Genomic DNA, 11,420 nt, shown 5'->3' with positions numbered 1-11,420 from the left:
ACCAGGATACTAGTCAAACAAATGCAGAACAAATTTATTATTTTAAGCTAGCAACTGAATTAGAAGCGGCATTGATTTTAGCTTAAAAATCGAGAAAATGTTCCCGGGGGTCCAACTTAAATATTTCGATGCTTTGCTGAACAAATGGTCATAGATGTGATAACGCAACAAAAAATATGAATTCATAAGAATTCATAATCAAAATTAAGAAATATGTAGGAAATATGTAAATGAAATAAAAACTGACTAAGTTGGAATTACTTTTAGACCTACACAAGTAGGTCTGGATGGGGCCAGCCCCCCCCGGCCCCCCTTGTTTACGCCAATGTGTATTAGTTCCCTGGAGCGACGAAGTCAAATACCTCGGAGTAAACTACGACAAAAAACTAATATTCGACAAACACGTGAACTACTGCATTCAAAAATGTGGTAAACTCATTCGATGCTTATATCCCTTGATCAACCGGCGTTCGAGATTGCGGTTGAGCAACAAAATGTTGCTATATAAAACAATATTTCGGGCTATCCTTGTTTACGGCGCCCCGGCTTGGCGTGATTGTGCAACTAGTCATCGGAAACGGATCCAGCGAATGCAAAATAAAATCCTCAAGATGATACACAGCCTGAATCCCTACTTTCCTACAGACGAGCTCCTTCGTTTGGCTGAAATTGATACAATTATTGATGAATTCATAGAAAAAAATGCGAACAAATTTGAAACTTCCTGTATAATGTCAGGAAATCCACTTATTCAAAATCTGTTGACACTGTGATAATAGTTGGTAAGTTAAAAAAATGATATGCTATTACTGAGGTTTTTTTTGTTATATCCTAAGTTTTCCTCACGTGCATAAAATTTTTCAACTGAAATCTAAATACTCAAAACTAAAATGATGAAATCACAGATGGAAGATATCAAAACACTGTACAGAATATTATTGTAGGATAAGCACTTATCGATGAATGTATAAATAAATGAAAAAAAAAAAATAAGTTGGTCACTTTTTGGTCTCTTTTTCGTCATCGTTGGTCACTAAAGTCACTATTTTGAACGGCATTCATCGCAACCAGCCCTGTTCATAGTACGATGGAACTCTTGTTGGGAGCAAGGGGAGCAAGCCACGGATAAACTTTTTAAAGTATTCATAAATGCAAGGCATTTTTATAACACATTATTGTTCTATGTGACTATGTCTCATCACTATTTCAATATTATCTATTTTTTGCAATAAGCAATTATTATGAAATTCAATAGTGATCAACAGCGTTTTAGTCTCTGTCGGATACAACTTGTTGCAAGAAAATCGGTTAAGAGTTACTATGTGAAAAATTGGCTAATGTTTTTTGACATTTTGTGCACACACGGACAGACAGACATTTGTTCAGCTCGTCGAGCTGAATCGATTGGTTTCCGGAACTCTTATCAAAAGTCCATTTTCGAAGTGAAATGATAGCCTTTCGGTACAACTTTGTTGTACGAGAAAGGCAAAAAGATTCAGAAGTGAGAATCTCTCCATTCTTCCATGTTTACATCTTGCAACAATTGACCCATCAACCCAGATTTATTCGACATTTTTTTTTTTTTACACATCAACTTATTCTTTAAGTACCTATGTTTTTCATAAAACTCTTACCTTTACTCTGGATTTGTTAAAAATTGCAATTTGTTTTTAACAGCTGATGTGTTTTGCTACGTCAGCGCCGATCAATCATCATTGCAAAAATTCCGAGTAGGTAAAATTTCTATTTTCTCCTACTATATTTCGATATTGAACAAGACCTACACGTTCACTATGTTTTATCCACACTATTCACACTTTTTTCGCAACAGTTTATTTGCATGCCTAAATTGAACAGCGATATTTTTACCGAAAAATTGTAAAGATATTTTCAAATGCTCTGAAAATATGTTGCTTGAGCTTTTCACGATTTCCCAGGGGTATAGCAAAAGTCAAAATATCTCAGGTCAAAATCGCCGAAGCAAACATAAAATACATACCTAAATATGTTTACTCTTTTATTCGTTGACTTACACAGATTTATGACTTAAAAATGATTTATTCCTCTGAGTCGTGTATAGTGCACTCACGTACACGCCAAAAAAAACGAGTCATTTACAGGAGTTAACCTCGTTGAAACTCATGGAAAAAGGTCAACTGAATAAAGCGTGCACAAACCGAGAATGTCAGAATGCTCAAAACTGTCAAAATTTCCAAAAATGTCAAATTCATGTCTGAGATGAGATAAGACATCTCACTGTCCCTTTTTGAAACCATTTGCCTGTCAGAAAAGACCACTTTTTATTGGGCGATTTGACAGACGCCGGCAAGCGAAGCGTTGCTTTACTGTGCAGGGGCGGTACCCCGTTTGGCATAATGCCATATGGCATAATGCCGTTTGGCATAACGCCGTTTGGCATAATGGCCATTTGGCATAAGGGCCGTTTGGCATAATGACCATTTGGCATAATATGTATGCGGTGTCAAATTGAAGGCCATTTGGCATAAGGACCATTTGGCATCATTTGTATGCGGTGTCAAATTGAGGGCCGTTTGGCATAAAGGCCATTTGGCATAATTTATATACGGTTCCAAATTAATTGCCGTTTGCAACAATTCATATGCAAAAAGAAGGGTAAATTACAGAAAAAGTGAATAAAAGTTTTGCTATCAAGGCTTTCAAGAAATGGTCAGTTCAAAAATTCAATTGAAATAAACAAAGAACTGCTCGCGTTTCAAAGAAGGGTGAATTATAGGAAATAAAAATGATAAAGTATTGAAGTGAATAATCTTCAGCGGGATATAAAGTGAACCCTTCAAGAGACAATGTTCTATGACTCGATATCGAGTCATGGAAGCAAGTTATGCCATATTATAAAATATGTTATGGATTTCTGCGATGGTCCCTTGAAAAACCCTAGCAGCACATGTTTCACATAGATTACTGCAATTCATCTGTGGCCAGATTTGGTCACAAACAAGTTGCTGCACCATTTTTGGCTTACTTTTGTTTCTCGGGAAGCTTTTCAAGGATTATATATCCCACTTCTCGATATTTCCCTGAGCCGATGGTCCCTTTATTATCGACTCATGGAGGATTGACTGTATCAACAATTATATGGTGTACCGTTTCGTGATGCACGTGTTTGCCTGTTATAAGGCAAAATGTGTTATTTTGCCTTCTATAACTGCTCGCATTTGCCCGGTATAAGGCCAAATGTGTTATTTTGCCTTCTTTGAATACTCGAATTTGCTCGTGTATTGGCAGCAAAACGATTCACTGTAAAATAATTATTTGCTCGTGTATCCAGTTTTCCGCGAGCGGTAATGGCCGCCAGCTTGCCTGCGGGTCAGTCTCTGATTTACGTTTATGGAGGTCAACTGCACCCACCGCTCCGAAAATCCTGACCAATGTTGCATATAAGAAGGTGCTGATTCAGTGAATTCAAGCCTTCTTATATACCACATTGATCAAATTGCTCGAATGGTTGGTGCGGCCATTACCGCTCGCGGAAAACTGGATTGGCAGCAAAACGATTCACTGCAAAATAATTTTAACTGCGGAATGATACAAAACGCAGAATGGAATATTGCGCAATGGTAATGCTCGCAATATGGTACATCAATAAATGGATTACCGCGGAATGTTGTACCGCAAATTGTTGTATAATCTTTAGAGCTTTAAAGTCTACTTAGCATCATCGGAGTAATTCACCTCCGATGATGGTAAGTAGATTCCTGGGCAAATAATTTGGAACAGTATGTAAATTATGCCAAATGGATATTATGCCAAACGGCCCTCAATTTGACACCGCATACAAATTATGCCAAATGGTCGTTATGCCAAACGGCCCTTATGCCAAATGGCCTTCAATTTGACACCGCATACATATTATGCCAAATGGCCATTATGCCAAACGGCCCTTATGCCAAATGGCCATTATGCCAAACGGCGTTATGCCAAACGGCATTATGCCATATGGCATTATGCCAAACGGGGTACCGCCTGTGCAGGTGGGTACTTTTTTATTGATTTCGTGGTGTTGCTAGTAGTCGGGGATTTTTTAACTTCATATTTAAAAGTAATAAATCAACTTGCACAAACTTTTTCATTGTCAATTTGAACGCAAAATGGAGTTAAAAAATTGTTTTCTTCATCCTGACTATGCAGCAATTGAAAAATACAGTTCAGCTGCTCAGTAATAGGTAATTATTGATATGAATTAATTCGACTTGTTCATTTTTAGTAGGTGAAAAAAGATGGTCGCACTGGAACTGCCCGTCACTCCAAGCGTTCCTATGGGAATGAATCCAGGAATTCCTCTGGGGTTCCTCCAGGAATTCATCTAGGGATTCCTCCGGGAATTCCAACTAAGAACTCCTTCAGGAGTTTTTTCGGGATTTCCTCCGAAGTTCTTCTAGGAGTTCCTCCGGAAATTACTCCAAGAGTTCTTCCAGGAATTCTTCCCGAAGTTCCTCCGGTAATTCCAGGAATTATTTCGGGAATTCCTCTGGGAATCACTCCAGGAGTTCATCTGCGAATTCATCTAGGAATTCCTCTGGGAATTCATCTAGGAATTCTTTTGGGGATTCCTCCAGAAATTCCAACTGAAAATTCCTCCATTTCTCCAAGAATTCCTCCGGGAAATCCAACTAAGAATTCCTCCAGAGGAGTACCTATAGAAATACGCACATCAATTCCTAGATGCATTCTCAGAGAAATTCCTAGAGGAATTCTCATAGAAATTCCTGAAGGAGTTCCTAAAGATTTCTAGAAGATTTTTTTGGAAGATTTTTCGGAGGAGTTCCCGGAGGAATTTCTGGAGAAATTCATGGAGGAATTCCTAAAGAAATTCCTGGAGAAATTCCAGGAAGAACTCCTGGAGGAATTCCTGGAAGAATTCTAGGAGGAATTCACAGAAGAATTCCCAAAGGAATTCCTGGAGGAGTTCGCTGGGGAATTCCCGGAGGAATTTTCGAATTTATATTAGAATAATTCTCGCAGGAATTCCCGAAAAAAATCACGAAGGAATTTCCGAAGAACTTTCCAAAGGAATTCACGAATTCATTTTAGAAGAATTCTCGCAGGAATTCCCGAGACAATTCTTTAAGGAATTTTCAAAAATAATTTCAGGATCAATTCGCAGAGGCATACACGGAGGAATTTTCAGTGGATCGGAGGAGTTCCCAGATGGCTTCTCGAAGAAATTTTCGGAGGAATTCTCGAAAAAACTTTAGGAGTAATTCCAGGAGGACTTCTCAAAGGACTTCTTGGAAGGCTCTCCGAAGGAATTTCCGGAGGAGGTAAAGAGCGCACTCCAGTAATTCGCACTCGAAGATTATTTTAGATGTGTAGACGAACCAATTTCCAAAGGCATTCCCGAAGGAATTTCTTTGAGTAATTCTTGAACCAATTCTTGGGGCATTCTCGAAGCAATTTTCGGAAGAATTTTAGAATTCCCGGAGAAATTCCCAAAGCTAATGCCGAAGGAGTGCATAATTTACTTCCGCTTTATTTTAAAGATACTTCGAAAACCCCTCGTGATTTATTCTGGAATTCTTTTGGTGGATTCTTTGTGGATTCCTATCTTTTACTGCTATCCACAAGGAATTTCAAAAGTATTCCAGAAAATATCGAAAGAATAGTTGTTTGTTTCCTGTTCAAATCAACGTGCCCTAAAGAAAACAAACTGTAAGAAAAAGTGTACTACTTACATTGACTCATCGTTGCAGGGAAGTCACGTATATAGGAGGTCACTGGGCCTCCACATATTCACGGAGCCGGTGAATATGCCTTCCCACGATCTTCGTCCAGACAATTCTGACCGTGGAGCGATTTCCGTTAGTGTCACATGTTGTGAATTTGGATATAAGACTTGGCTAGTAGTTGGCTACTACCGCCGCGGTCCGCCGAATGAGCTTATGGATATTATTTATATTCAATGGTAACTATTCCAGTATTCTTTTTTTCTCATTTTGCCTCTATTTCTAAATTGTTGTGGAGTTTCTTATCCGAAATTTCTATCTTTCTGAAATAGGATAGTTGAGAAGGACGTCCCTGCGGGGACGGTCCAGCAACATGGGATTCAAAGAATTTGTTGATCAAACGTCCGACCCTTTCATCGGTGGGTTTTGTCATGAATTCACGCGCCAAACGCAAGGCTGGCTGAGATTCTAGCCATCGAATGACGATAGTTTTGTTCAGCGGGTTACCAGGGATAATTTGCCAATGATGAAACACCGACAGGTAGTCCGGAGCCGGAGGTCAAATTTAGAATCCAAACGGATCGATCGTTGGATGAATGTTTTGATGGTGCACAACGGATAACTGGGTACATGCGCGTGCTGAGTTACGTGACCCGTCGTCTGGCTAGGACGGAATAAACGGAGCAAATACAATCGGCAGGTGGCTACACGGCTACATATAGGATACACGTCGGGTTATTCGTAGACAGTGGCGTAGCCAGAAAATTGGTCTGGGGGGGGTTTTCTGAACAATTTTTTTCTCGAAAAAAAAATTTCTTCTAAAAATGTTGTCTCTGGGGGGGTTATGCCCAAAACCACCCCCGTGGCTACGCCACTGTTCGTAGAATCTAGCCACCTCCACGAAGCACTGGCTTCTGCGCAATCATGGCATCAAGAATTTAGAACTTGACATTTCTATTCGGTTTTTCGGAGAGTGGACCTTCTCAGGTCCACATTATCCACTTCGAATGGAATATTGGGACCTGTGTTGTCTGGTCCGGAAGCCCAAAATTACCGAACAGCAAGTGAATCCAAATCGTGAATTGTCTGGAAATAATCTCCTATTTTTCCCTAGTGTTTGTTCCAACCAATGGAGACCGTTTCGTTCGTGATGTCCTCACCCAGTACCTTATCCAGCGGCTTCGCAATTCATTTCCGATGTAGATCTCAGAATACATATATTTCCGGACTCCTAAACTGGATTGTGGATAGAGGGTACGATTTGTTTACTCAATTAGAGGTTTATCTAGCACGATGGTGTCAACTTCTTCTCCGTATACCTCCAGATAGTAGCGTTTGTCCTCGTGTAAAACCACCGCCCGAGAAATGGCAGAATCATCACTTTGTGCAGCTTCTTCCTCCATGTTCTCGCCCATGTCATCATCCAGATTGATCCTCCTGCTGGTCCGGTTGACCGTACAATCTTTGATCTTCGTCGATATTATTAGGACAAATAATTGAAGCCCACGATGTGCCGCATGCAATCCTATTGAGATAAATAATAGTTTAATGAAAAAGTCGTAGGAGAAATGAAGGACTTACATTCAAAATGTTTCTGGTGGAAGTGCCGCTTCGACATTGCACTGAGCTTGCGCGGATTATAGCATAAACTACGTGATGATAAATGAAAATAATCTATCGCTTCCTGCATAGATGTTGTCGCTTGCAGTCCCCAAAGACAATCCTTGATTTCCTGCTGCTGCTGCAACCGTTTTTCCACTCGCGCTTCCGAACTTCGAGGAGAAAGAAAAACCAGGAAAACTCGAACTAATGACCAACCAACACTCAAATTATTCGCGTGATAAAATTTATGTGCAAAACTCGCATAGAAGCCATCAAGAGGGCAGAATTCTTATTTCAAATGCGTTTAATGCAAGTTAAGTACGAAACTATTTAAACACATGATCTTTTGTAATACATTTTATGTGCAATGGTTTCAAAGCGAGTTCTATAAGCTGTTGCACATAAAATGTAATAACGAGCTAATGGCATACGACACAGAACAACAAAAGAAAATTTGAAGGAAAAAGATACTTTGCGGACAGAAGTTCATGGTAGATCATATACAATTCGAGAGCAAAATTTAGTTTTGGAGAATCGGATTCAAAGGTAAATTCAAGTAGCTTAGATATCAGAATGTGTTAATCCTGCTTAGTATATGCGGCGGAATCATGAATACGTATTTTTTCTAGATACGTCGGCAACAACATTCTATTTCCTCTACGGATTTGACCTCATCTTGAAGAATCCAGCATGTGCTTCATCGAATTGGTTATCAGCCCCTTTTCCTGTGGTCTTCGAGTTCGAATCTTTGAACAAGGATCTGATGGAACCGACCGAGAGTGATTGGAAATAAGCTACAATCGAACAAAGGCTTACGTAAGATTTCTTTGGGAGCACATCCGAAGTTTCGATCCGGATCTGTTCGATGAAACAAGGATGATTCGGATCGTTTTTGCACATACTGAAGTGCTATAAGAATTCCTGTATCTTGAATATTTAATTACTTTTACATTTTCTTTCTACTGTGCATTTTAAAAAATTAGGTTGAGATAATAAAATGACTCCGCAACAACAAAAAACAAAGACGACATTATTATTCATGTTTGTTTTGTTCTGCCTCAGCAATGCGTTTAGAATATATTAGCAAAACTAATAAAATTGAATTGATTCAATCTCATTGATTTGTATGTGCATTCATCATAGGAGGTAATACGTTTGCACATAAAATTCATGATGACTGAATCGACAAGATTTTATAAGCACCGCACATATTATGTAAAAGCAAAACCAACTGATCCAATTTCAAGTGCAAGACATTTATAAGCAATATGCAGTTTTTTCTGAGTGAACCAAAATCTTCGAAATGCCAAATGTGGAATGTAATAATAAGTAAGAGCAAGAAACAATATTTCGAAATTGCAAATTGTTGCTTTGTCTCTTTTACTCCTTCAGGATAAAATAAACGTCAAAACATGGCGCATTTATTTTCGATGAAAAAAGAAGAAGTAAATTTCGCCGCGGCTTGATTTATCGAGGGCGACGTTGAGAGGGTAAATGTAGGTAATGATGGTGAACAAGAATGATCGTTATAAATTACCGATTAAGATCGTTATTTTTTACCGAAAAAAAGGTTTTTATTTCTTATTTTGGTCCTGCGAAAACGATAAAAATTACCTCTTGGGATCGGTAAATTTTACCGAAAATTAGGTTTTTATTCATTATTTTGATTTTGCAAAAAAAATGGAAATAGAATTCATTTCCCGGATTTAAATGTATTCAGAAGAAAAGGAAAAACATTTTGCTATCTCTCACGTTCCCAGTTTCATCCTGTTCAGGCGAATTTGAATTAATACGTCAAATGTATTTTGGTAGGATGAAATTGGAAATGTGGGATGTCAAATGGAAGCCCAACCATACTTTTATTTTATTATTAATATTTATCCAAAGATTTTAAAGTACAAGATAGTCCACTCTTGATTATCCCATACAAGCCGCTGGCGAACTACTTTTGTGTAGAGCAACGCCAACTGGTGATTGGAAGTCTAACTGTTTTAGTAAAAACGATCAAAGTAACTTCGACTTTTCACTGTTCAACAGAGTCAACAAGAAACATATTGACAGTATTCGAATAAGCTAAATTGAGTGAAGATGCCGCCACCAATATCATCGAACATTTCTAGTAAGTTTTCCCAAATATTTATCAAATACCGGATCAAGATGTATTTTACTCAAATAGGTAGATTATTAATGAATATTTCATATGCATGACTTTTTTTCAGCTTTACGCAAATCGGTTTGGTGCGGGAATTCATTTACAACGGCGCAAATTAAAAGAAGAGTTGGTGAAGGAATAATCAGCCTACAGAGTGGACCTCTGCACTAACCACCGATTCAGATGATAGGCCGTCCAATCGAATTTGCCTCTCATTTTGCAGTTCACGATTATTGATGAGTGCAGGCGAAAAATTCCTAACAGTAAAGGGATTGGCAACATCCGCGACGGAGAACCGGAATTGTAAGTCAGTCCGTAAATGCTAGTTTTGGTTTTCTATGCACTAAATTTATGTTTCATTTTACAGACAACTGGGTATTCCAGGGGCTAATGAAACTGATGCCGTAGACACTTCTTAAAAGTCTGAAGTCCGAAGTTGTGGTCTTGAGGTCTCAACTATGCCAATCTTCGATGCGCAGTCTTCAAAGTCATGGGTTTCGAATAAGACTCTCATCCTGCTGTGCACATTTGGGAAGGATTGGCTATCGTTGATCGACTAAAAAAGCACCACTTCGTCTTGGGAGCGTACATAACGATTAAATAATCAATTAAAATAATGAAACTATTCTTTTAAATTTTGTTTTAATTTGGAAAGAAAATGGAATGGTGGGTGGAGAGGTAATCCCATTACTTTTTGAGTTGGTTGGTCCTTAGCGTGTTCTCCATATCAAAGTTTGAGCTGACCTTTGAGTAGTTGCTCCATGAGCTGGCCAAATCTTCAATTGCTTATTCTGTTTTTGGAGAAATACGCCGGAGTACACGCGATGGCTCGAGGTTTTTGAAAAGAAAATTGGTAAAAATTAAAACAAGAACTAGTTTTGTTTAAATTAAATATTAAAACAAGAACATATGTGTCAATCAATACATGGGCTTTGCGTTAAAACTAGTAATTCCATCAAATATTTGATTTTTAATTGTAGAAGGCAACAAAAAATTCCGGAAAGGTTAAATTTTGCTGTTCCAATCGAAAAGATATGACGTTTAGAGTTTGTTTAGATTGTTTTGACAGCAACGATGAGCTTCTACGCGATGATATGGAAGCGACGGCGCGCCTCAATGCGGCGATATCAAGGCAACGAGGCGACGCCACGCATTGCTGCGATAACATAGTTCGACCGCCATCCGTTGTAGCGCTGGAGTCGTGTTCGCCTGTTTTTAGCAAGAGTGGACTATATTGTTAATATATAATATTTGATTTATCCCTTGTAAAAAGTGCGGTACATTCCTGGCTAAAGCCTTATTCTGAAAAGGCTGCACAAAACAAATCTACGCTGTAATCTTTCATAAGTTTCGATGCATTTAAAGGGAAATAATGACGCTTCGAACAGGCCTGCTTTTGAGCCGAAAAATTCGGTGACTCCGTATGCGATTTTCAATGGTTTTCCCAAGGGTTTTCCGGTTTCCTGCAATGGAAAATGCTCCTGAATATTGGGTTCCAGAACTGACTTCCGAAAATCAGCTACTCACCCTCATTTTTTATACAAATTTGGTCAGTCAGATTGGATGGATGCTCGGCAGTCGGAAGTGATAGACTTCAGGATCAAGAAGAGACGGAGCAAGAAGTTCAGATGCCCACCGTAGGAAAATCCTGCAGGATAAAAATACGGCGATTCCCTATGCGGCAATCATTCAGCAGTTATCAAAATTTCTGAAAATGAAAACGATGCGGTAAAAATCGTCTCTTTATAGAATCGTCCACTTACCTTTACTTTTGATTAGTAAAAATCTGGAAGTTCGGGAACTGGGAGAAGCCGCCAAAATATATCAGTACTTAGAATCTGGAGCAGCAACATAAGAATAACAGCAGCAATAGATTTGTTTTTAACAAAGTCCATAAAGAACTATTTTTAGGTAAAAAGTAACGTAATTACTTGATAAGGCACAATACTCTAAATTTGGTA

At 38.6% G+C, this 11,420-nt stretch overlaps 3 long non-coding RNA genes across 4 annotated transcripts; 1 reads left to right on the top strand and 2 right to left on the bottom strand.

Moving 5' to 3' along the window:
- Window positions 1-6,550: 6,550 nt before the first annotated feature.
- Window positions 6,551-8,997, bottom strand: LOC134219456 (uncharacterized). Of its 2 annotated transcripts, none has more exons than XR_009981570.1 (3): window positions 7,287-7,515; window positions 7,025-7,230; window positions 6,551-6,941 (listed from the first exon to the last, which is right to left on the bottom strand). It is a non-coding gene; the product is annotated as an uncharacterized LOC134219456 (long non-coding RNA). The 2 variants fall into 2 exon arrangements; XR_009981571.1 differs by lacking the exon at window positions 6,551-6,941 and adding an exon at window positions 8,922-8,997 and having other exon boundaries at window positions 6,986-7,230; window positions 7,287-7,477.
- Window positions 8,998-9,290: 293 nt separating this feature from the next.
- On the top strand, window positions 9,291-10,088 carry LOC134219457 (uncharacterized). The gene is made up of 3 exons (XR_009981572.1): window positions 9,291-9,426; window positions 9,527-9,762; window positions 9,827-10,088. It is a non-coding gene; the product is annotated as an uncharacterized LOC134219457 (long non-coding RNA).
- A 709-nt stretch (window positions 10,089-10,797) lies between these two features.
- Window positions 10,798-11,404, bottom strand: LOC134219458 (uncharacterized). Its single transcript, XR_009981573.1, has 3 exons — window positions 11,223-11,404; window positions 10,987-11,167; window positions 10,798-10,922 (listed from the first exon to the last, which is right to left on the bottom strand). It is a non-coding gene; the product is annotated as an uncharacterized LOC134219458 (long non-coding RNA).
- Window positions 11,405-11,420: the final 16 nt, after the last annotated feature.

This window comes from Armigeres subalbatus, chromosome 3 (genome assembly GCF_024139115.2).
Source record: "Armigeres subalbatus isolate Guangzhou_Male chromosome 3, GZ_Asu_2, whole genome shotgun sequence".
Taxonomy (NCBI): domain Eukaryota; kingdom Metazoa; phylum Arthropoda; class Insecta; order Diptera; family Culicidae; genus Armigeres; species Armigeres subalbatus.
Note: the sequence above shows the minus strand (reverse complement) of the source record. Positions and strands in the feature narration are given on the sequence as shown.